Source organism: Cibotium barometz, chromosome 18 (genome assembly GCF_041138505.1).
Source record: "Cibotium barometz isolate CiBa-2024 chromosome 18, ASM4113850v1, whole genome shotgun sequence".
NCBI lineage: Eukaryota > Viridiplantae > Streptophyta > Polypodiopsida > Cyatheales > Cibotiaceae > Cibotium > Cibotium barometz.
This window is the reverse complement of record NC_141063.1, coordinates 754,170-780,805: the sequence shown is the minus strand read 5'-3', so window position 1 is coordinate 780,805 and position 26,636 is coordinate 754,170.

Genomic DNA, 26,636 nt, shown 5'->3' with positions numbered 1-26,636 from the left:
AAAGATAAACTAAGAAGTATTCACACAAATCTCAGCAAAGATATGATTGATCCACATAAGACATCACACGTGGTTGAAAACATTAGAGTGTCCATCATGGGACAAAATCATTGACCTTATGGTGTTTCCAATATGACTAAGGAGACAACATAAAAGAGGAAATCACTAACCACACCCTCATAACATATGTCATGTGCAACTCTCATAAGAGGCCACATGGAACCCTAGTCACTCCTCATCACTTTTCTAGTAAATAAATTGTAGTCCTCATAAGGGACCTTATGGTAAATGATAGGGTAGGGATACCCCTTGAAATCAACAAAAATATTGCTATTGATTTGAAAATCAAAGTTAATATTCATTTATAGAAAGAGAGAAGGTATAATATCTATACATTATTGTGGGAGAAGAGAGAAGGTATACTATCTTCATCATCTTAAAATTTATTAAGCTTATTATAAGCCATGTGTAAGATACATATCTTGATCGAGGTTTATCTGAACATATATATTTGACTTAACAATCACAGTAGTATAATTATCCTAGCTAGCTAGCCTTGTTGCTCAAACCATGTCAGACACACCACACTATTTCAAACTTTTGGCATCAACACCAAGTTGGGTTGGCCACGACCAAGCATCCCAAACAACCACCATTAAGTTAATTAGGACGTCTCTTTTACAAGCAACATCAAGGGAAGGTAGTCCATAAATCAACAAGCACACACAATGTAAGCACGAGTGTCACATCCTAAAGAAACCCATTTTAGAAGCTTCTTCTTCACACCATGAAACCAAGTTCTAGTTCCTCTCCATTCGGAGGAGAAATAAGGGACAAGGGCAAAGGTAAAGAGCTAATACCAGAGCTAATACCATGGACTACTTCCAACCCAAGTGCTTCACAAGGGAAATTACATATTATGTCCTCGATCATCTCGCAAGCTTGCAGCCTCAAACAATATGTGTATTTTCAAACCAAGTGCTCCACAAGGGCAATCACATATTGTGTCCTTGGCCACTATAAGCATGTGGCCTAAGCCAAGCAGGAATAGGACTAATTCCATCAAAAATTGCATTGCCTCATGAGGCATGAGACACTAAACACAAATATAGAGGGTTTTGAACATCCATTCCCTTATGTTCCATTGGCACATGAATATACAAAAGACATACTAAGGATGGCATTTGAAATTGAAAGGTAGGTTTCCCATGAACATAGTACCTAGAGGACCAGATTTAGGCAAGAATAAGACAATCCACATCTCAAGGATGATGAGACCAAATTTGATAGAGCTAGAGATCCCACTCAGTATTATCTAGAGAAGCTAAATCAAGTTTACAAATCATTGGGAAGGATTGACGATCCCACCAAGATCTGCTCATATACAGAACTTGCCTTAAAGGCAAAGCCAATGGTTTAGGGTACTAAACCCACTTGGAAAGGCCAACTATGTGGTCTTGAGAGACACATTTGTTATGAGATTCTAAACCTCAAAGAAAATAACTAAAGAGCCTAAGGGTAGTGCAAGCATGAAAGGCTATAGTAGCCCCTAACTAGAGGACCAAAAGGTTAATACATCAAAGATCACACATGTGGAAACACAATGCACGATTATTTATCAACGAAAATAGGGAATGATTACAGGGGATTGAGGTAAAAGCTTATTCATTATTCAAGCTGAGGAGGAATCTTATAGAACCTATCAAAGTTAAAGCTATGATAGACTAGCCAAAACCTAAGAAAGTCACAAGATGCTATAGGATTTTCATACCTTGATATGCCGAGATTGCTTCTCCCTTAACCGCCTTATTGAAGAAGATTTATCCTTTCCATTGGACCCCCAAGTGTCAAAGTTCTTTTGATAAATTGAAGGTCCCTTTGGTAACAATTCCTAGTTCTTAAGCTACTGAATTTTTCTAAGCCTTTTGAAGTGGTCTCACTAATGCTATAGTGGATTTGAATAGGTAAAGTACTTATGTAGGAAGGTCGTGTAGTGGCCTATGAGGCAAGAAATTTTACAACACATGAGCAAAATTATGCCATCCATGACTTAGAGTTACGTACATCGGTTTAGATCCCCTCAAAGTGAGCCTTCTAGCCAAAGCTAGGAATCATAATTTGTTTACCGACCACTTTCTTGAAGCATTTTTTGAAGCATGGAAGTCCCTTATTGTCAGGAAGAGTGGTGAGAGAATCCTAGAGGTGTGTCAATCTCTCTAGTTAGGGCCTTTAATCTCCCTTCAATCCTCCATGACAACCCTCTTATATACCATGGCTAAGCTAGCAAGCTTGAAGCCACTCCCTACTCCTAATCCAAGAATCTATAAGCTACTCAAATGAAAGAAAAAATACACAAATCACTCATCATCATAATAGAAATCCATCACCACATGTATATAAGAAAGCACAAGAAAGAAGGTAGAAGCTTTAGGGGAAGAAGTAAGAAGCTTGTTCACTAGAAGATGTTGTCCTTCACATTATGATTAGTCACTTATATATAAAGGGCTTTGCTTGGTTACCCAACACTTATGGGGTGCCCAAAATAGACTCTCATGTAAATACAAGCCTTATATGGCTGGCCTTCTATTTCAAAAGTGGGCCATACATAGTGTGAACCACGAAGCTATGTTGGGGACCCTACCTAGACCTACTTATGTCCTTGAAAGAGGACGGGGTTAAGCAAAAGTTGTGGATGGCATCACGTCAAAGTAGAGGGTTTATTAAGAATGGTTAGAAGATTTTCACTACATGCTCGCCTGGGAGAATTCTATGAGGAAGCATTCCTTGAATGTCAACAGATGGTGTCCAGTGGGGGAGATATCTCACCCTTTCATAAAAGCCCATAGATTTGGTGGAAGTTAGATTAATGGAAAAATCAAATGCTAATTGGTAAATTTGCTCCATGGGGAGGTAGATTTGCCAATATTTGAATGACTTGACTTCTTCAAAAGTTTCCAAATAGATGCATAGTGCAAGATTTAGAAGTCATGTGAACATGTAAATCTTCAGTTTTGCTGAAGACATGGTGATGTTCTCTTTTCTTGCCTCTTCTTCTTCTTCTTCTTGCTCTCTCACCTTCACTCTTGCACACATGAAGGCATTGTTGAGTAGGAGTTGAGCTCTCCATAGCTTCTTCTCTCATTGCTCCTCACTAAGCTTGATGAAAGCTCCACTTGAGTGACACAAGTGGTAGTGGAGTGAGCCCCTAGTGGCTTCACATCGAGGAGTTAACCCTCATTAGGGTTGGCTAAATGCTAGTCCCCGGCCAAACCAATCCTTGCATTGTATCTTTTCTCTTATCTTATCTCTCTCTTATGCAAGGAAGTATACTCATTTTGGTGAACATCTTTGGCACTACTACTAGGGATTACATTTAGCCTAGGGTCCTCCATATTATATTCCTTAGCTAGAGTCTTGATTTGCTAAGATGGAATGAAAATCCACTAGTAGGAGAAGGTTATGAGATGCATGTTTGAGTTTTTTTATTTGGTTTTTCTTCATACAATGGAGTTCAATGGAGAAATTAGAGCATGAGGTGCTTGGGAGGCTACACCAAAAGCGGGAGCTACAAGTAAGTGCCCTAATCTTTCTCTTGAGTCCATTAATTCCTTGTTTTTCTTTAACTAGTTAAAACTTCATATACTAGATTAATCTCAAGACATTATGTTTAATTAGGCATTCTAGTCATCATCAGTGGGGCGAGGATAGATTGGGACTAGCCTAAGCCATCCACAAAAAGAAAAACACAAAAGAACATCTTTGAGGGGCTGAAATGAGTGAAAAACCAGAGGAGAAACTTGGTGTAGTTTAGTCTCGGCTTGCTTTTTTGAGAAGTGAACGGCTGTTCACTTCTCAGTCAAAGGTATGTTTGTAGGCTCTTAAGCCATGCCCGTTCACTTCCTTTGGTAGAATCTTCCTATATCTACCTTATCAATGTGAGCAGTGTGCATTTATGAGAGCATAAAGTGCATTAGAAAAGGGTATAAAAGTAGTACAGCTATACTCTTAGAGGAATATTTGAAGGTAGTTGTCAAAAGATATGCTATTGTAGCACATTCAAGATGCCTGAAAGTGTTTGTAAGCATACATATATACCTTTACACAGGATGTACATCCATTCCTTGACTAGTGAATGCCCGTACCTTCCCTAAGTCAACAACCATACATGCACTGTAAAATCCTTTTGTTGACACTAGACACGGTCACACCTGCCCAAAGTGAACGACCATTCCTCCACCAAGGAACCTCTCTCTCAGACCTGCCACATCCATATCCTTCTAACTTGTGAACGCCCAAAAGGAATGCTTGTTCTCTTCAAAATCCACGACCGTACCAACTTCAATGTACAACTATAGCTTCCACTAAGCCACGACCATACCTTCACAAAAGAACGTACGTTCCTCTATGAGAAAATGGTCGTTCTCAAGCTTCTAGAGGGCAAAAAATTTCCTTGTGAAGAGTGTGATTCTACGTTGTCACTCAACACATTCATGCACCTATGCTGAGGAAAATTGGTGCAAAATAACTCTTTATTTGATGACATTGGACCTTCAATCCATCACTTGTGAGATTTGACCCTTCGGTCAACACAACATGGAATCAAATGGTGTTAGTCCTTGATAGCACTAGTGAAAGTGAAAAACATCCAAGCATGGGACGCACCACCCCTAACCTAGATACACGGATACACGAGGACTGGATTCCCAGTGCATGGACATACCATTGATTCTCAAGCAAGACCCCAGATCCCCTACACATTTGCAAATGAGGCTTGATTCGAGCCTAAGAAACTTTATCTTGGGAAACACGCAATGGGAAGATCCTCACCACATGGACACAAGCATGGAACGTCAGCTCTAGAGAGAACTATCACACCATCGCTTAGACCCTTAGATAGGAGGTGGGGGAGAGCCCAAGTAACCCAATCTAGACTAATCGAGCAGTCTCACGAGCCTTGCCAACTACCATAATGGCATATTCATACCATGACCATAGGCCAACACCAAACCTAGGTCGAGAGCCAGGTCACCAGTCTAGAGACCTCTTACCAAACAGAACAAGCTCACTTAGAACATTTGAGCCAACACACGGCACAAATGTACAACCACTACTTGCCTCGTGGAGCGTATCTTGGATACCTTGTTGATCCTTATGAGGCACACACTAGCCCACCCACTAAGGCAAGGTCCACAAATGGGATACTATCCTCTAGGCATAGCTAATGGGATAGCATGGAATTTGCACCTCTCTCAAAGCCGGAAGACTCTGAGAGATGGATGCATATCCTTACATACTTCCAAAATGCACTGGTAGTAGATTTGCTGGGCTGATGGGCAAGAGATTACATCCCTCTACATGCTCAACACCGTTTACATGCCCGACGCTACAAGCCTTGAACCTGTGGATGTTAGAGAGGAAAGACCATCGGGAAAAATACTCTCACAAAACTCATAAATCCAACGGCTTCACAACAAAGGAGGCATACATCTTCCTGATAGAATCCAAGGAACATTGGTTGAGATATGTGGAAACTATTAACACACATTCCTACTTTTGCTAAGTGTGGAAAAATGAGCTCGACAAGTTCTCCATTCAGGTTAATACCATAACCACAAAAGGGGAAGAATCAACTAATTCCCAACCTGAACCCTAAAAGATTTGCCACTCTATGCACAAAGCACGAAACAAAAAATTGGCACTAGTTGAGAAAGAAGCCAAAATGCTAATGGAGGAAGAAAGCACTAAAGCTGAGGAGACTAAAAAAGTCCCCAAACACTTCAGGGCCTATAAGGTAGGAGACTGTTTTGTACAATACGAGAAGGCCCAAAGAACCCATGATGGGGAAAGCTAGGGAGGGACATCTTATTATGGTCCGGCCAAGGTCAAGGAAATTAACTTGGCAGGCCCAAGGGAAGATCCAAAACCCATCTATATAGGGGAAGACCTCTTTGCAGAAGAAGGGAAAGACCTTATCTCTCTCCTCACACAATTTTAGGATCGCTTCACCTAGAAAGAAGTATACAGATATGAAGGGTGTACCTCCTGAAGTGGTCAAACACGTCATCCCCATAATCGAGGGAGCAAGACTAGTAAAGCAAAAAGGGAATAACCTATGAACCCCAAATACTCCAAGATGGTCCGAGAAGAAATCGATCAGCTCATAGATGTTGGATTCATCTATGAGATAGAACACACCAAATGGGTCTCACCCATAGTGATCATACCCAAAAACAATGGAAAAGTGAGTGTGTGTGTGTGTGTGTGTGTGTCAGAAGCCTCAAAAATATCAATGTCACCACAATAGAGGACCACCATCCATTGCCCTTGATAGAGCATGTGATCAAGTGGGCTTAGGGCAAGGAATCCTACAGCTTCCTTGATGGATATCCCGGCTATAACCAAGTGCTAATCGACCCAAAAGATCAACATAAAATGGCTTTTGCCACCAAATGGGGAACACATGCATATTGAGTCATGCCATTTGCATTGGACAAATGCCCCAACAAGCACCTTCCAACACCTAATGTGTATAGCCTACAAGGAGTATCTACAGAAATTTCTTGAAGTCTTCATGGATAACCTTTGTGTCAACTCTACATGGAAAGCACATTTGTGGTGTTTATGAAAAGTGCTAGAGACATGTTGGCTTTATAGGATCTCTCTTAGCCCTCTAAAATTCCAATTTTGGGTCCACATGGAGTAATCTTGGGAGATATTGTTTAACATGATTAGCAAGGTGCAACTCATTCTTGAGCTGCCACCACCCACAACCAGCTTCAAAGGAGTCCAATGAGATGATTCATGGGACATGTCAGTTATTACCGACGTTTTATCTTTATGTATGCTGACATAGCTCATCCCCTTTATGGATTCCTTATTAGTGGCTTTAATGGATAGAGGAGTGCCAACAATCATATGATACCCTAAAAAAGGAATTGGCCAAGCACTCCCATTTTGAGATCCCCTAATTGGGAAATCATATTCCACGTCCACATAGATGGCTCTGCCTTTGCAATTGGTTGTGTACTGGCTCAGCCTAAAGAATACAACAAGGATTTCCCTATAAGCTTTGCCAGCCACTAATTAAATGAAGCAGAACAAACTATACCTTCACAGAAAGAGAAGGGTTGGCCATGGTCTACATTGTTAAAAAGTTTTGCCACTACCTTTTGGCGAGCCAAATTTATTTTCTTTGTAGACCATCAAGCTCTTCTTTATTTGGTAAACAAACCTTGTACCATTGTGGTGCAGAATCACCAGATGGCTCCTAATTCTACTAGAACTTTACTTTACCACCGTCACTGTACGTAAAGACTCCCAGCATGTAATGGCCGACCATATGTCATGCATCCCTAACAGAGAACCACTGGTGGGTGTTGATGATGACCTCCCAGATGTCCCCTATTCTAGATATGTTTAATTCCTAAATGGGGAGAGAAAGTTACACACTTCGTTACTAATGGCCTACCCACCAAAGCACCAATCAGCAAGGATTAAGTAAGATGCCTAATAAAAAAAGTTACCCCCTATCAGTTGATTACAGGGAAACTTTACAAGTAGGAAAGCATGAAATCATGCGACACTATGTCCGTGTGAGAACAAATATGTCTCTATTTTGGAGGAAGCCCGCTCAAGAGTCACAAGGGTTGACACTTTGTAGCTACCACTGCTGGGAACATCCTACGGGCAGGATTGGGTAGTCAACCTTGTTTGGAGATGCCATTGAATACGTTAAATGATGTGATGAATGCCAACGGATAGTGATTCCACAAAATATGGACAAAATGCCCTTATACCCTAGCATGTCCTTACAAACCATTTGAGATATGGGGCATTGATTTTGTGGGACCCATTAGTCTGACTGCTCAACACTCCCAAGCCCGATACATCATAGTTGCCACAGACTACTACACAAAATGGGTCAAAGCTAGGGACACAAGAAAAGCTAATGCAAGGTTCACCATAAAATCTTGTTTACGAGTGCGTGATCACTGTTAATGAAGTAATATAGATCTTGTTACAAGAATTCTTGGTCACACATCAAAAGTCTTCACCCTATTACCCCAGGCCAATGGCCAAGCAGAAATCTCAAACAAGACACCCTATGCACTACCTTGACCAAGACTGTAGAGGCAACGACTAGGAACATAAGTTATCGGCTATACTCTAGCTTATCGCACCACATATAAAGTGGCCATTAACATGACACCCTTTAGGTTGACATACGGAACTAAAGTGGTTATGCCTATGGAATTCTTGGTGCCAACTTAAGAGTTTCTCTGTACGGGAAAGGCTCACTGCTGGCAATGTCTTTGTATAGAATGATAGTAAAAAAACTAAGGTGCAAGCAATGGTTGATGACCAGCTCAAGGACAAGGAGATGAATGAGGGGAATATGTTCCACAACATGAAAAATCATAAGAAGAAACTGAAATACAAAGGACTAGGACCTTTCCTAGTGATTAAAATAACCCCACAAGGCACAGCGCGCATTGAAATCCTTGGCAGTGTCCATATGGCTAGTTATTTCAATGGTAGAAAACCAAAACGCTTCTATGGCCCACTCACGCAGAACACCGGCCATTAACCTCAAAAAAGAGGAGAGAAAAAAACACGATGAGATGAAAAAAATAACACAACGCAAATCCAAGGAGCGACGGCAAGAGAAACTTAGAGGCTAACAAATTGTTGTAAACATGGCCCGGGTAGTGGACCTTGAGGAAGAGGACTAGGAAGTGAAACCTGCATGCTTATGGTTAGGAATGGCTAGTCCAACAAGTTTCACACAAAAACTAGCACTTGTTGATATGGGTGCTAACCACAACTTAATAATGACACATGGCATTCTCTTAGAAGGCAAACCTTACTACCCACCACACAGCCACCACACTGTCACTAATGTTTCTTTGCATTCTGTCAAATGTTTAGGTGTTGTTACAATTCTATTTCACATTGGGAATAGCCCCTTGGAAGGCAAGTTCTATGTTATGCATGTAGGAACAACGTAAGAAGAGATCCTTCTAGGACATGGATGGATGTGACACACAATAGGTGTCATATTGATTGGGATGAAAAAGGATGGCCACACTACAACTAGCCTGAGAGCAAGTTACTATCCTTATGTGACAAAGGAAGATCTGGAGGTACCAATTTCACCTTCACAAGGTGACCAATCCTCTGCATCATCAACTACAATCACCCAACTTATCAACCAACATAGAACAATGCCACTGAAAAATAGGCATCTCCTTCACTAAGAGACCCCATCCACTCAAACAGCCCTATCTACACCCAGCTCCAAGTCAAACCCTTGCTATCAAGCCCACTAACACTACTAACCACCAAACAGGTACCTGTTTGCCCTTGTTCCTCCCAACCCACTGATTCTCACTGTGATTCTCACTGTTGGGTGCCCAAGAAGATCCTCATTGCCCAAGGTTAATATGAGGGTGTTGACACCCTAACCTTTCCCCTCAAAAACCAAAGTGAAAGATCCTTGCCCCCTCTGCGCAATGAAATCGGGGGTGCTCGCCCAAGAGACTAATCCCTCGGTTCTTCCAAAACCAAACCCGAAAAAACTTCCCTCGCCCAGAAAGCACGGGCGATTCCTCCCGGATAGTTTTATTCTAACGTAGTCAAGAGTATTAACTAACTAAACTGATCCGACCGAACCCGTAAGTCACATGGTCAGATCAAGGAAGAAACTTGCACTTGGATCATAGAAACCAACACTTTTTTCCTCATTGAGAGGCACAGCCATTGATTCTTTTCCATAGAACAAGGCTATCCGGGATTTACTTCATCTATCGTATCATAATAGAATTGAGTCTCATTTTAGGGATCCACTTGCACTTGGATCATAGAGACCAACACTTTTTTCCTCATCGAGAGGCACAGCCATTGATTCTTTTCCATAGAACAAGGCTATCCAAGATTTACTTCATCTATCGTACCATAATAGAATTGAGTCTCATTTTAGGGATCCATCAGTCTAACCCCATCCAATCCCATGGGTTAGCCAACCACTATAGTGATAAGATCCATTTAGGAATTTGGTTATGTTTTATCCCAGATACCAGGGAAAAGAGTTCCCAAGCCCCCTAGTTGGTGCTTCATGCAAAGTTCAAGATAGTCACACCACTTATACACCCAATATGAAATTGCCTTTTTCACAGATTCAGCTGTCTTTAAAATAATCTTTTAATGAAACCATAGTATCACTAATCATAATCCTCCAAAACATCTAGGTTGAATTCTAATTTCCAATCATTCCTTCATCGGTGTACCTATGGCATCATTGGCAACGAGAACGCTCACCACGTGTCCACTCAGGGGCCTTTCAATAGTTCCTAGCTCATAGTATCTAGAAATATAAAAATCCAGATGGACTCTCCGTTGAAGATCAGCAAGATCGACCAACAGATCCATATAAAAGAGCCGTGGACTCATTCGTTGAGGACCAGTAAGGTCAATCAACCAGATCCATGCCTGAGTTCATAAAACAACTCTAACACCTTGTTCCATTTTTCTTCCTTGACGCACACGTGGGTATCTTCGGCGACCCAGACCCGGAGCACCGTATGGTCAGCACCCTCTAGGATCCTTCGCAGGTCACCTAGCGCTTCACTCATAGGCCGCTTCCTTGGTCCCTCATCCACCGTATCGGAAGCTCACCATTTAAATCGAACCGAGGCTGGTCTCAAGACCTCGGCCGACCTTGCTATGCGAGACGTCCTCCATTGACTCTCCATCCAGCTGTTGCAACTTTATCACTTAGGTCTCCACGACCTCATTCACAAGATGGTCAAAATGCTTCCGCAGCATTCTTGACATAAAACAATCATTTAAAAACAGGTCATAAATACAGTTTCTAACGAACTCTCATCTTTTCACATCGTTCCACATCATTTCCCGTTATTCCACATTCTTCTAAATCAATTTACTTTACTCAATCCACATCCAATCATATGTATTCTCGTCGTCCTTCATCCATTCTCATCCAATCACAACATCTCATCATATCTATCCACATCTATCCTCATCACATCTCATCCATTCTCATCTACCCATATCCACATCACATCACATTACATCCATTCACATCTCATCTCATCCATTCACATCTACCCTGATCCACATCACATCACATCACATCCATTCACATCACATCTCATCCATTCACATCTATCCCGATTCACATCACATCTTATCACATCCATTCACATCACATCTCATCCATTCACATCTATCCCGATTCACATCACATCTTATCACATCCATTCTCATCACATCTCATCTATTCACATCTATCCCGACTCACATCACATCACATCACATTACGTCCATTCACATCACATCTCATCTATTCACATCTATCTCGCTTCACATCACATCCATTCTCATCACATCTCATCTATTCACATCACATCCACATTCATTTACATCACATCACATCCTTTCACATCCATATCCACATCCATTTACATCACATCACATTCTATCACATCCACATCCACATTCATTTACATTACTTCACATCCTTTCACATCCACATCCACATCCATTTACATCACATCACATCCTTTCACATCCACATCCACATTCATTTACATCACATCACATCCTTTCACATCCACATCCACATCCATTTATATCACATCACATCCTATCACATCCACATCCACATTCATTTACATCACATGACATCCTATCACATCCACATCCACATCCATTTACATCACATCACATCCTTTCACATCCACATCCACATCCATTTACATCACATCACATCCTATCACATCCACATCGACATCCATTTACATCACATCACATCCTATCACATCCACATCCACATCCATTTACATCACATCACATCCTTTCACATATCCTCGCATCTCATTCTCATCTCTTCATTCACATCCACATCTATTTACATCACATCACATCCTTTCACATATCCTCACATCTCATTCACATCCATATCCATTTATATCACATCCTTTCACATATTCCTTTCACATCTCATTCTCATCTCTTCATTCACATCCACATTCATTTATATCACATCCTTTCACACATCCTTACATCTCATTCACATCCACATCCATTTCACATTTAGTAATATTTTCTATTTTTGATACCGATGGGACTTTTCTAAATTTCTGCCAATTGCTTGGCCTAGGTAAAGGTTCTTTTTCTCAACGGATATTTTCATATTCTTTCTCAATTTTCTCAAGTGAAATATATTCAATATTCTTCTTTTTGTGTAAAAGATTCATGGGATTTACAAAAATCAATTCTACCCATATTTTCCAATAATGCTAAAAAATTCCACTTTTGATAAATACTCATAATTTGAATTATGCTAAAAATTTCTCTTTCTCTATTTAATTTCTTGGATCTCAAATAGCATGGAAATTCCTCTTTTTGCATTTAATTGATTGAATTCCAAATGTCATGGGAATTCCTCTTTTATCATTTAAAATTTTTCATGCATAAAATAAATTTATCTAAAATTTATCTTTAAATAAAATACTCATTATTTAAATATACCAAAATTTCTCTTTTTCCATTTGATTACATGGATCTCCATTATCATGGGAATTCCTCTTTTTGCATAAAAATAAAACTACCAAAATTACCTCTTTTCTTAATTACTTATTTATGCATAAACAGTAAAATTAATTTTCCATGAATTTGATGAAAATCATTCTTTTAGCATAGGATGTCCCATCCTAGAATATGGTAGGAAGTCCTCTTTTCACATTATGCACAAAAATGATTTATGTATTAATTTCTAAAAATTTTACCATAGCTCCGCTACTATTACTAATAATTTTTAATATTTTTGAAAAGAATAAGACTTTGTGGTACCATTATGATAGAATAACTATCATTAGACCTAAATCCAATTTATGGATTTAAATCATAAGTTTACTATAATTTTATTAACATATATGCATTAAAAAGCCATTTCTTTAACCTCTAGCTTAACTAGCATAGAGTTTGATTTTAGAATTGAGAATTTATCAATGAGAAGCATCATTTGAATAGATAATTGGTCATAGGAATGACCATTCTTTTTGGGGAGGGAGAGATATACATACAAAACATTCTTAATTAAGCATAAAGATAAACTTTTCTTAATTATTCATTACAACTCTTAAGAATAGTTTGATTTGCATTATAAACACTTAATTAGAAACTTCTCAAGCTTGAGAGGGGTTGAGAAGTAAAAACATTGAGAATAGTAGAGAAAAACCATGAAATTACATCTTACCTCTTGATTTTACTTACTTCTCTATCTTAGAAGAAGCCCCCTAACCAATCAATTGGTTAGTGTGTTGAGAGGAAAGCTCCAAGGATGGTTGAAGAGAGAGAGAAGCTCCACTCTCTCCAAAAGTAGAAAAATTTTAAGGGATAATAGAAAATATCATTATTTTAATGTAATATTGGCATGGTATAGCTCAAAGATAAGAATACAAAAGAATGAGGGTCTATTTATAGGTGAGGGAGGCCACTAATTGAGTCCAACTAAGTTATAGAATTTTTCAGCTTCAGTTTGGCTGAATTTGGACAAGATTTGGATCAGTTTGGCTTTAAAAGCCAACAAGCCTGCCCTCACAAATCCTAAGTCACTATGTCATGGAGGGTGATCAAATGTATTCTGTGTACTTATATAGCAGCCTGATACCATGGGCTAGGGACATGAATTGGATAACTAAAAGACCACCCATACAGTGCTATGATTGTGGAGGCCCTCACTGTGTGGCCGAGTGTCCCAACAGGAAGGGCATGGTGAGTGTCTCTGTAGGTGCTCCCGCTCCTACTCCATTGTGTGTAGGGTGTGGTATCGATCACCTTTATAAAGACTATCCACTAAGACTAGGATCAACTGGAAAGGCTCATGAAGCTAACCCCAGCACCAGCCTTAACCTGCTAAGTGTTAGAGATGGTTTCATTTGAGTAGTCCCTCTCAATGATGTGATCAGGCTACATAACAAGCAAAGGGCCACGACACATGCTGCTGCAGAGGCTTCAACCTCACAAAACCACGGTCAAGCAAGAGCCCCTAAACAAGCACGAGTAACTCGGTGCTCAAGAAAGAAAGCCACCAAGATTAGAAAGGGAGAAAGCTGAGTGGTTATTAAAAGCGGTTCGGAAGACAGTACAACAACTCATCCATCAACTTCTTCTTCAAAAGAAGAAGACTTGCTATGCACAGCTGCCCAAGCCAGGGAACCCATTGACACACACCAACTTCCTAAATGGCTCACTAAGTACCCTAATCCTATTGAGGAAAAGGATAGACTCCTGGTAGCCCAAGAGTTAGTCCGTGGGTGCCAAGAATAGATGGAAGAGGAGCCTCCTATTGCCTTCCTTGAGCCATGCCCATCAGTCTAAAACTTGAGACCAACCGAAGAAGCTCAAGCTTATTCAGCAGAGCTCCCTGAACAGCCACCTCCACAAAGACTAACTGAAGCAGCAGTTTCTACTACAACAATCACCTCCCAACAGGGAAGTAAGGTAGCTGAATATCTCAAAAATCTAGGGGATGATTATCTTAGGAAAACCAATGCAGAAAGACCTGTTCACATCCCCTACACTTCAAAGAGCTTAAGACAAAGCAGAACCAATCTTCTTCAAGGGACAGCCTTCGTTCCACAAAACATTGTAGGTCTCTCTTCTTTCCTCTCTTCTCAGGTCCAAATCCCCATTGGCACCCTGCTTCAAGGTATCCCAAGCTTATGGAATGACCTAAAAGACTAGATGGAGGGACGTCTCAAAGTAGGCATGTATGAATCCATGGAGCCTAACAGCTTTAATGAATCCGAGGAAGAAGAATTTCATATACCTCATAAGATAAGAGGAACCCCCACATTTCGAGTAAATAAACTTGGACAATACTTCGAAGGCGATGAACTTAATGCAGCCTTACCAATAACCTTCGATGGCCTCCAAGTTACTGCTATCTTGGATGGGCGAGCCGGAGTGAGCATTGTTACCAAACAATACCCGCTTTCTCATTAAACGCGTTGATGGAGCCACCACTAGACCCATTGGTCTACTAAGGGATCTAAAGATCAAGATCCTTGGAACTACTTACCGCCACCACCACACCTTCGTGGTTGGTGAAGATGAATTTTGACCATAGCTAGTTTCTTATGACTGTATCCTTGGCAGACACTTCATGAGAGGATCAAAGATGATCCATGACTAGGATACCAACCACATATACATCTAGAGAAAAGATCTTACATTTAAGATCAATCTACGCATGCGTGGAAGGTACACCCCATGAGTGGCAAACCATTTGCAGAGGACTCTGTCACAACTACGCAAACCACTGAGGTCCATCTGTGCCACACATGCCATAAAACACTTGAAGATGAAAAGGAGAGTGAGGGTTGTGCACCACTTCCAGAGCCATAAGACTCTGAGAACTAGATGCATATCCTAGCCACCCTTGACATTTTACCTAGACGCATTGGCACAAGGTTTGCCACAGCAGATGGGCAAGAGATTACATCATTATACATGCTAAGTTCAGCATACTTGCCCGATGTTCCCACCTTAGAACCTGAACAGGCCATCAGATCAAAGCCATTAGGGAGTACTCGTTCCCATAGAACATACAGGCCTAAGGGATGCCCTGGGCCAGAACAATACGTCTTTCCAAACAATTCAGAAACTTATTGGTTGAAATATGTGGATGTTGTGGAAGCACATGAACATTTCAATGAATGTGGCAAAAGGAGTTTGCTAACAACTCTCTTTTTGTCCACACCACCATCCCACAAACAGGAGAAATCACTGAACGGCCTCAAAACATCTTTGCCACTTTGCACGCAAAGCATGCAACAAAAGTTATCACAAGCCAAAAAAGAAGCCAAAAGGCTAATTGATGAGGAAAGTGCTAAAGCAGAAGAGACAAGACAAGTGCCCAAGCACTTTAAGACCTTCTAGATGGTCGACCGATTTGTCCAATATGATTCGGCTCAGAGGTTTGATAATGGGCAACCTAGGACCTCATATGACGGCCCAACTAAGGTCAAGAAAGTAAACTTGGCAAGCCCAGGTGAAGACTAAAGGCCAGTATTCATTGGTGAAGACCTATATACGGAAGAAGAGACCAAGCTCATCGCTCTCTTGAGACTGAATTCCAAGACTTATTTGCTTGGAAGTACATGGATATGAAGGGTGTACCTCCAGAAGTGGTCCAGCACACCATTCAAATGGTTAATGGAGCCAGGCCTGTCAAAAAGCGAGCTTATCCGATGAACCCTAAGTACTCCAAGATGGTCCGCGAAGTGATTGAAAGACTTATCAATGCTGGATTCATCTATGAAATTGATCATACGGAGTGGGTATCACCCATCATGATAGTACCCAAAAAGAATAGAAAAGTCAAAATGTGTGTCGGCCTCAAAAAATGCCACCACCATTAGGGACCACTATCCCTTGCCATTCACTGAACACGTGCTAGAGCGAGTAGCGAGAAAGGAAGCTTATAGCTTTCTAGATGGATTTTAAAGATACAACCAGACGCTGATCGATCCCAAGGACCAGCACAAGACAGCCCTCTTCAAGCTGTACGCATCTATATAATCCTCTCTTACACAGCCTATATGGATTTAAAACTGTAATTCTCTGTGTATCTCTGTTTTTAGAGCTTTTTGGCCATTCTTTCTTCTTAATAATGATTAATTCCTCTAAGTCTCTGCCTTTCTATGTCCGGCCTTGAAATAGTTAAAGCATAGATTTTTCTTTCTAGATTTTTCATATTGTTTCTTCTTAGTGGATTTAGACTAGTTTTTCTCTAAAAAACGGCACGGTTTCTTCGCCCTGCCCTCTCTACTACTCACTCTGGCCCCCTTGTCCCCTGTCTTCCATGAAAGAATTTCCTCTTAAAACTGGAGCCCTCTTTACCCTCAGTTGTCTTACTAAGCCTGGATTTAGAGTGACATGATATGTTGTCATAAATCTCAGCATAGTTTATGGCCTCACCAAAATCTGTCAAGGCTGCTTAGGCTCTACAAAAGCCTCATAGTCTGGGTGTAAGCCTCTAATGAATGTGAGTAAAGTCTGGAATTTGTCGATTCCCTTTAATTTCAACACAATCTCGCAGTAGTTGGAGATGTACCATGTGAGAGAGATGCCCTGCATATTGAGAATTTATCCTAATCATTCCAGGACCTCTACAACTCATTCACAGGCAAAAAAATATTTTCAAAACATTGTTTCGAACTCTACCCAGGTCCTCAAACATCTAGCACTCTCGGCCAAACTCATCCACCATTTGTACGCTTTGCTTGTCTCAAACAATGATAGGCTTGCCTCTACAGGCCTCACCTCCTCTGGCTCCTGCCTGAGATTATGGATATACGACCACTTCTGTAGAAAGATGTTCGTCGAGTCTTTGTTGCATTCTTTCTCCAGATCTCAGCGCAACAACACTTCCTACAAGAGTAGCAGAACTAGTGTCCAAATAGCCATGAATAATCCTAAGCACGGATAAGATCTTAGTTTGGTTTCTCTCCAATGCGCTAGTCCTTGCAAACAACTGGGCTAAGGACCCCCTTGAGATATCTATCTCGGCCTCTAACTCCACATATGTGGGTTGAGTATCATCTCCGTAGGCGTCCTCATCATCAAGAAGATCGTCTTCAGAGTAATTCTTGTTAGTGTCATCAGCTTGCAAGGGTTGATCGTCCACTAACTCTATGCTGTTTGCTCTCGCTAGTGGGGATGGACCTGTGGGGTCATCTACAGACAGGGAAACATTAGGAGCTACTTCAATGTGAACATTCTCGGTCCATCCTGAGCCCTAAAAGGAGATCGCGTCAACAATCACCACATGATGAATACGGTCAAGCTCGGCTTGGGAACATGCCGACATGGAGGACAACATTTGAGAAAACCCCCCTAATCCACCTAATGGTGGCAAACTACCACCACTAACCATGTTGGAATTGGGTTTTTCAAGTTATTTTTATTATTATTTTATAGATATATAATAAAATACGATAAATAAATAAATCACATGGGAGAAATTAGAACTAGCCGACATGGAGGACAACATTTGAGAGAACCCCCTTAATCCACCTAATGGTGGCAAACTACCACCACTAACCATGTTGGAATTGGATTTTTCAAGTTATTGTTATTTATTTATTATTATTATTATTATTATTATAGATATATAATAAAATACGATAAATAAATAAATCACAGGAGAGAAATTAGAACTAGCTACCCGAGTCCCATAGAGTGTGTTGGCCGATGGAGATGTGGTATCATCGATGTCGGTGTCAATGTGCCAATGGTCGATGTACTACGGTGTCAGAAGAAATGTCCTAGCATGCTACGGCGTGGCCGATATGATGTCGAGGGGAGAGAGAAAGAGAATGATGGATATATCTCTATACGACTCCTCAAACCTCCTCCAGCTCCAAGATCCTCACACCCCAGATGGCGCGACCATCTCCTTTTCACACAATTGGTTTTTCCCAACGAATGGTGGCTATTGTGGCGTGACTAGTGGAGTGAGCCTCAAGACAACTTCTCTCTTCCCAAGGCAATAGACTGTATTATGCTCTTCTGGGTAGGGCTTTTGATACTATCATCATGCTCTTTGCACGGTTAATGGACCTGAGAATCATTGCCTATTTAGGTTCAAATTGCAACAGTCTCTTTGCCTCAATCTCGTCCAAACTCATTTCGGCAAAAAAAAAAAAAAAAAAAACATGCTGCTACACCGCTACTGCGTGGAGAGGGTAATGTACTTGGAAGAAAAGGTCTAGGCGCTTACAATTTGTTACTCCTGCTGCTTGTGTTGTGCTTACGCAAGAGAGAGAGAGAGAGAGAGAGAGACTCCTTGCTGCTTGCTGCTTGCGTTGCACTCATGCAAGAGAGAGAGAGAGAGAGAGAGAGAGATCCTTGCTGTGAGCTCGACCGACTACTCAAGTGAATGAGAGAGAGAGATGAAATGTGGTATTTTTCCTCACACATGGCTTTGAGGCATGCCATTCGCGCTCTATGGTGGGGTTGTTGTTCTCCTTGCTACTCCTGTTGCTTTATGTTGTTCTTTTTGCTAGTGCTTATGGTGGCTCACGCATCATGGCGCTGTTGTACACAATTCTCCTGTCGCCGTTTTGCTTGTGTAGGTAGCTTCACATGTGGATGATGATGGGTGATGCCATGACTTGTTTTGCAGCAGTTGCAGCCTCTCCAATCAGCACATGTTATCGCACCGCCCGTGGGGTTGTGTTGCCTTGGCACCTTTGTCTGTGCCTTTTGTAGCTCCAACCCTCAACTTCAAGCGATTCCACCCATAAAGCTATGGTGCAGAAAATGACAAGATGCTGGTTGGCCTTCCACACACACTCCTATTCACACAAGCCCCAAAAAACAATGAAGAACCTTTGCTTTGTTTGCAGCTATGGCCAGCTCTCCTCCTCCACACAGTCGTTCCTCCCCATTCGATTCTCCAAGATAAGATAAGAAATGAATGGTTCAAAAACCATGGAGTGGGCCCCCGGACCCCGATCACACACGGACCCCGCCGGCAAACAAGACGAGGCTCTGATACCAATGTCACGTCACACACACAGAGTCACACACACAGAGGAGGGAAGCCCTAGATCACCACCCATCCTGAGAGGTAATGGGGAATCCTCCCCACTGCCGGGCATCTATAGGGGCCTGCCTGTCCACACATGTCGCCGACTGCCCATGGAACTTCCTCCCAGGTGTCCTCACCCATGAACCCCGGCTCATTCGCTGCTCCGGTCGCCGGTCGGGCCTATGGGATACATAACATGGGCCTACCAAAAGCATAAAATACTATTTGGTATGTACAAAGGTTTGAGGCTAAGGCCTTCCAAAAATATAAATGCCAAATATGAAAACCTAAGAGGTGATCACATGTCTTCCAAGATGTCTCATTGAAGTCCCAACACATGTTCCACCTACCGAGACGACTAACACATAGTCCGCCACTCAATCATCGCCTACACCAAAATAATATTAGTTAGTGCACATAACCAATTAAACACATTAATTCTGACTATACCATACCAACGCACACAACTAATTAAACACATTAATTCTGACTATATCATACCAACGTACACAACTAATTAAACATATTAATCCTAGAAAATGATATAAATAAAAGACACATCCCATACACAAATACTGACCTGGTCTACATACTTCACATATATGGAATTAAAATAATGGCATCACCCACATTCCTATGTGAAAGAAATCATGCAGGCATCCCCACTTGACCATAGAGTTCATGAGACTAACATTCCTTCTTGTTGCAATTGACCTTAATTGTGTGTATGGTATGAGTGGATAAGATTCTTATAAGAATGGAAAAACCTTTCTGGCATTGATTTAGCATCTTCAATAGGCTAGTTCTTAAAGGTCACAAGATACTTGACATAAGTGTTGCCACCCAGTGCATGTAGACTCAGGTTGTAGGTGTTCTTCTTTATCTACTAATTTGGGAGGTTCTCTGGGCATAGGATGTAAAGGTAGAGGTCCCCTGAATGGTCTCAAAAGACTAACATGGAAAGAATTATGAATATGCCAATTAGAAGGTAGCTCCAATTCAAAGACATTGTCTCGTTAATCTTTGTAATGATCTTAAAAGGTCCATAAAATCTAGGTGCTGGGTTGGTCTCTACAGACTTGAGTATCCTTTTCTCAATGCAAAGAAGTACATAGTCGCCTTCGTTGAAGATGACATGCTTGCGTTTACGATTCACATATTTCATGTACTTTTCTTGAGCTTTTGATGTTAGTCATGAACTCTATGGTCAAGTGGGGATGCCCATGCGATCATTGCTTTCACATAGGAATGTGGGTGATGCCATTATTTTAATTCTATATGTGAAGTATGTAGATCGGGTCAGAATTTATGTATGGGATGCTAATTTTTTTTATCATTTTCTAGGACTAATATGTTTAATTAGTTGTGTGCACTGGTATAATACAGTCAGGATTAATGTGTTTAATCGATTATGTGCACTGACGAATATTATGAGTGGCGGACTATGTGCTATTCACGGGTGGAACATGTGTTGGACCACAATGAGACATCTTGGAAGACATGTGATCACCTCTTAGGTTTTTATATTTGGCATTTATATTTTTGGAAGTAGCCTCAATCTCAATCTTTGTACATACCAATTAGTATTTTATGCTTTTGGTAGGCCCAAGAATATATAATTAGGCTTGCTATATTTTTGGAAGGAGCTTGTACGCTCAAAGACTCAAAAAGCTATTGGGCTTTATTTTTGGAGTATCTTTTTGTAAAATCAAGCATCAATATATTTAAATATGGGTGAGCAGTACGATAGGCCACACTCACCCAAGGGAGATTGAACCCAACCTTGTGTCGACTATGACCACTTCTCTATTTTCAAGATTTCATGGTTTATGCTATTTTGTTGAATTATTTACGTACTAAGATTTTGGTGTTCAATTTGTGCAAAGTCTATGTTCTATTAATTTTTGTGTTTGAGTTTCATGAGTAATTCTTCGCCAAGTGTCATAAGATCTTGATAGTGGCAGAGCTTCGGAACAACTCTAGGAGAAGAATTCTTGGAGAAAGAAAATTGAAGATAAAAATTTATTTGAAGCTTTTTGGTGCAAGGAAGAATTACTCAAACTCAAACACAAAAATTTATAGAACATAGAATTTGCACAAATTGAATAGCAAAACCTTATGTAAACAATTCAACAAAATAGCATAAACCATGAAAGCTTGAAAATAGAGAAGAGGTCACCGTTGACACAAGGTTGAGTTCAATCTCCCCTGGGTGAGTGTGGCCCATCGTACCGCTCACCTATATTTAAATATATTGATGCTTGATTTTACAAAAAGATAGTCCAAAAATAAAGCTAATAGCTTTTTGAGTCTTTGAGTGTACAAGCTCCTTCCAAAAAATATAACAAACCTAATTATAGAGTCTTGGGCCTACCAAAAGCATAAAATACTAATTAGTATGTATAAAAGTTTGAGGTAAGGCCTTCCAAAAATATAAATGCCAAATATAAAAACCTAAGAGAAGATCGCATGTCTTCCAAGATATCTCATTGTGGTTTAACACACGTTTCACCCGTGTGATAATACATAGTCCGCCACTCCATTATCGCCTACACCAAAATAATATTCGTCAGCGCACATAGCCAATTAAACACATTAATCTTGACTATATCATACCAGCGCACATAGCTGATTAAACATATTAATCCTAGAAAATGATATAAATAAAAGTTACATCCCATACACAAATACTAACACGATCTACATATGGAATTAAAATAATAGCATCACCCACATTCCTATGTGAAAGCAATGATGGCATGGGTGTCCCCACTTGACCATAGAGTTCATGATGACTAACAAAACTTCAGCAGCATCATCATCAACAAGAAAGTCCTCATCAGTAAACAACAATGTATATTAACAAAGTCATCATCATCGATAAAATATTTTCACCAAAACTTTGTAACCTTTGTAAATGCTGCCAATATGAGCAAGCAAAGTCTCGACCCCTTGAGTTGGCAAAAGATGTAAACTTTCAGGTAATGCAGCTAAATAAGCACACGCGGAATGCGTGTGTGAGAGCTAAGAAAGAACTCTCGTGAAAGACTAGGAACACAGCCATTCAATTTGAGTCGTTCTTAAACAAGAATACCAAGCTCAAAGTCTTTGAGTCTGAAGCGAAGAACAAGCCGATAAACCTAGCAATCAAAGGCTTCTTAAGGCAGTAAAGGAACAAATGCATGTCTTCTCACCCCTAGTTGTAACCCCATCCCCCTATGTATAAAGTGTCAAGTCAAAAACAACATTATAACCCATAGGGCAACAAGCTAAGATGGACCACTCCAGCATATGACTAAGAGTGAAGGTCCAGTTGAACATGTTAGGTGATATATCCTCACATCACATTGAGGGGGACTATTGAAATAGCAATGTGTGAAGGTGCAACAAGATCAAGGGGGAGAGCATGGACATTACAAAGGAAATAGAAAGACTAAGCATCCTAGATCAAAGGCTGATTTGTATGGTCACTTGTAATAGGTGAAGTTAATGGCCAAAAAGGTGTCACATAGAAAGTGTAAGGCACACGTAGAGTGTGAGCATTTATGGAGACATGGGTGGCACAAGGGTGCACACATTTCTTTTGGATTGGAGCTCCATGAGAGCTATATAATGATGTATTTGGATCAAGCCTAATGCAATGAAGATTATTCAATTTGTGCCTTGATCATTGTGTCATTAGTTGATCTATATCTTAATCTTGTGGATTGGAGCTTCATGAGAGCTATATAATGATGTATTTGGACCAAGCCTAATGCAATGAAGATTAGTGAGTTTGTGACTTGATCACTGTGTCATTAGTTAAGCTATATCTTAATAGTGTATTAGCATTTGCTTAGTTTTTTATTATGGCCTTGATCACTTGCTATGAGCCTCCCTAGATCCATGTTTCCTAACATGCATGCTAGATGGACTAAATATGAACATATTTGAATTAGGTCCCTAAGCCTTACATTCTTGACATTTTAAATATACTTATTTGGTATTTTCTAATATATTTGAGTATAAATACAACCTATTTAGGTGAATTTTAAGGGAGCTAAGCCCGTTTTGGGTTTTGGGCTCAACTAGCTTAAACTTACCCAATTATATTTGTGTGAAATGAGCTTAACTTTCTCACAACTCACCCAAATATTTTTGGGTGAAATGAGCTTAACTTGCTCACCCAAATATGGTCTTGTTTATACTTAAATCTGAAATAGGCCCAATGAGTCTATCTAGCATGTCAAAACTATAAGATTATGTACTTGCAATAAAAAATCATTAACTTTTGGAAAAAGTTACTACTTTGTTACGTCCTGCTACATCAATCCTACTTTAAGTTTTTGATGAGTTTAGCAAAGTATTAGTGTGCATATATGATGAATATAAATATCAAAATAGTGAGCTTTCAAATGCAATTCCCAATGAGTCTATCTACCATGTCAAAACGGTTATGCACTTACAATTAAAAATTATGAGTTTTTGGAAAATGTTACTACTTTGTTGCGTCCTGCTACATCATTCCTACTTTGAGATTTTGGTGGATTTAGCAAAGTATTAGTGTGCATATATGATGAATATAAATATCAAAATAGTGAGGTTTCAAACAAAATTCTCAATGAAAAGAAAAGAGAATCTACTTACCATTTACTAAAATCCAGAATAGGAGTCTATCTAGCATGTCAAAACTATAAAATTATGCACTTTAAAAAACATGAACTTTTTGAAAAAGTTACTACTTCGGAATGTCCAACTACATCATTACTACTTTAATAAGTGTTTGGTGAGTTTAGCATAGTATTAGTGTGCATACATGATGAATATAAGTATCAAAATAGTGAGCTTTCAAACACAATTCTCGATCGCAAGAAAACAGAAAGTACATACCATGTCGTCCCACCCTCTTTCCTTCCCCACTCTCTCTCTTACCTCCCTCACTCTCTCTAGGAGATCCTCCTCTCTCCTCCACACCCTCTCTCTCTCTCTCCCTTTCACTCTCCCACTCTCCCTCTCTCTCCACTCTCTCCCTCCCTTTCACTCTCCTACCCTCCCTCTCTCTCCTTCTCCCACCCTCTTCCCTCCCCTCTCTCTTCCCTCCCTTTCCCTCTCCCGCCCTCCCTCTCTCACTCTCTCTATCCTTGTCTCTCTTTGCTAACACACTCTCTCTCTTCTATTATCACCGTCCATTTCTCTCCCTCCCTTTCACTCTCCCACCCTCCCTCTCTATTCTTCTCTTACCTCCTATCCTCCTTCCCTCTCTCGCTCTATATATCCTCCTATCCCTCTATCTTTCTCTTACCTCTTATGCCCCTTCCCTCTCTTGCTCTATATATCCTCCTCTCTCTCTCTCTATCCATCTCTTTGCTCACTCTCTCTATCCTTATCTTTACTCTCTCTCTCTCTCTCTCCATCCTCCCCCCTCTCTCTCTATCCATCTCTTTTCTCACTCTCCTATCCTTATCTTTACTCTCTCTCTCTCTCTCTCTATCCTTCCCCTCTCTCTATTCTTCTCTTAGCTTTCGCGCTCTCTCTCTCTCTCTCACTACCCTCTCTCTCTATCCTTCTCTTTGCTAACTCTCTCTATCCTTCTCTCTTCCATATCTCCCTCTCTCCCTCTCTATCCTTCTCTTACCTCCTATACTCCTTCCCTCTTTTTCTCTCTATATCATCATCTCTCTCTCTATCCATCTTGTTGCTCACTCTCTCTATCCTTCTCTTTACTCTCTCTCTCTCTATCCTTCCCCTCTCTCTAATCTTCTTTTGACTCTTGCTCGCTCTCTCTCTCTCTCTCTCTCTCTCTCTATTCTTCTCTTTGCTAACTCTTGCTCTATCCTTCTCTTGGATCTCCTCCTCTCTCTCTATCCCTCTCTATCTGTTAGATACCCGTAACGCCGCTACTACGGGCGTTACCACCACAGGAGGGGACGGCCTCTGGCTCACCACCCAGCCATAGAGGAAGAATGAGGATTGCCCCTCATCCCTCAAGCTATATAGTGTGTGGCCTGCCGTCCACACTAGCTTGGCCACCCATGACTCCGCATGGGCATCCTCTCCCACTGAACCCCGGACATGGCCATCCGGTCTGCCGTCGGTCACACAGGCATTACAGCCTACGTGACATTACCCCCCCCTTAAGAAGAGTTTTCGTCCTCGAAAACAAACTGGGAAAACCTCTTGGAAATTGCACTACGGCGTTCCCAGGTCGCTACCTCCTCATCCTTATCTGTCCATTTTACAAGTACCTCCTGGTACACTTTATGTCGGGTTTGTCTGTCACGATACTGTAGAATCTTTTCAGGTTCATGTGGTATCTTTGGTGGCTCTATCAAGCCCACCAAAATCTCTGGAGAAACTGCGTTCTCTAACCCATGAACTGATTTCTTCAATTTACTGACATGGAAGACAGGGTGGACTTGAGAACTCTCCGGTAACTCAAGTTTATATGCTACATCCCCAATCTTCTTAAGGATTTTAAAAGGACCACAATATCTCGGAGAAAGTTTATCACACTTTCCCGTTTTCATGGTTTTTGACTGCGCAGGAACCTTGAGGAATACAAAGTCACCTTCTGCAAAGGTCCCCTTTCTACGTCCTTTATCCGCATAAGTTTTAGCGCAATACTGAGCGCTACGAATGCTCTCACGTGCGGCTCTGAGCATATCATTCATATCTTCAAGGAAATCCTTGACCGATTGAATCTTCTCCTTTTCTAGGCCTACAGCCATCGGAGATCTCGGCTGGAATCCATACATTAACATGAATGGTGTAAATCTAGTCGCTGAGTGTTTGGAGCTGTTATAGGCAAACTCCAAAAAGGGCAAGTACTCTTCCCAATTAGATTGCTTCTTACTAACATAAGAACGCAACATATCCTCTAGAATTTGGTTAACTCTTTCAGTTTGACCATCAGACTCTGGATGATCCGCCGTACTCATACTCAAAGTAGTATCCAACTTTTTGAAGACTTCCCTCCAAAAATGACTGTTGAACTTTCTATCTCTATCTGACACTATATCTGCGGGCAGGCCAT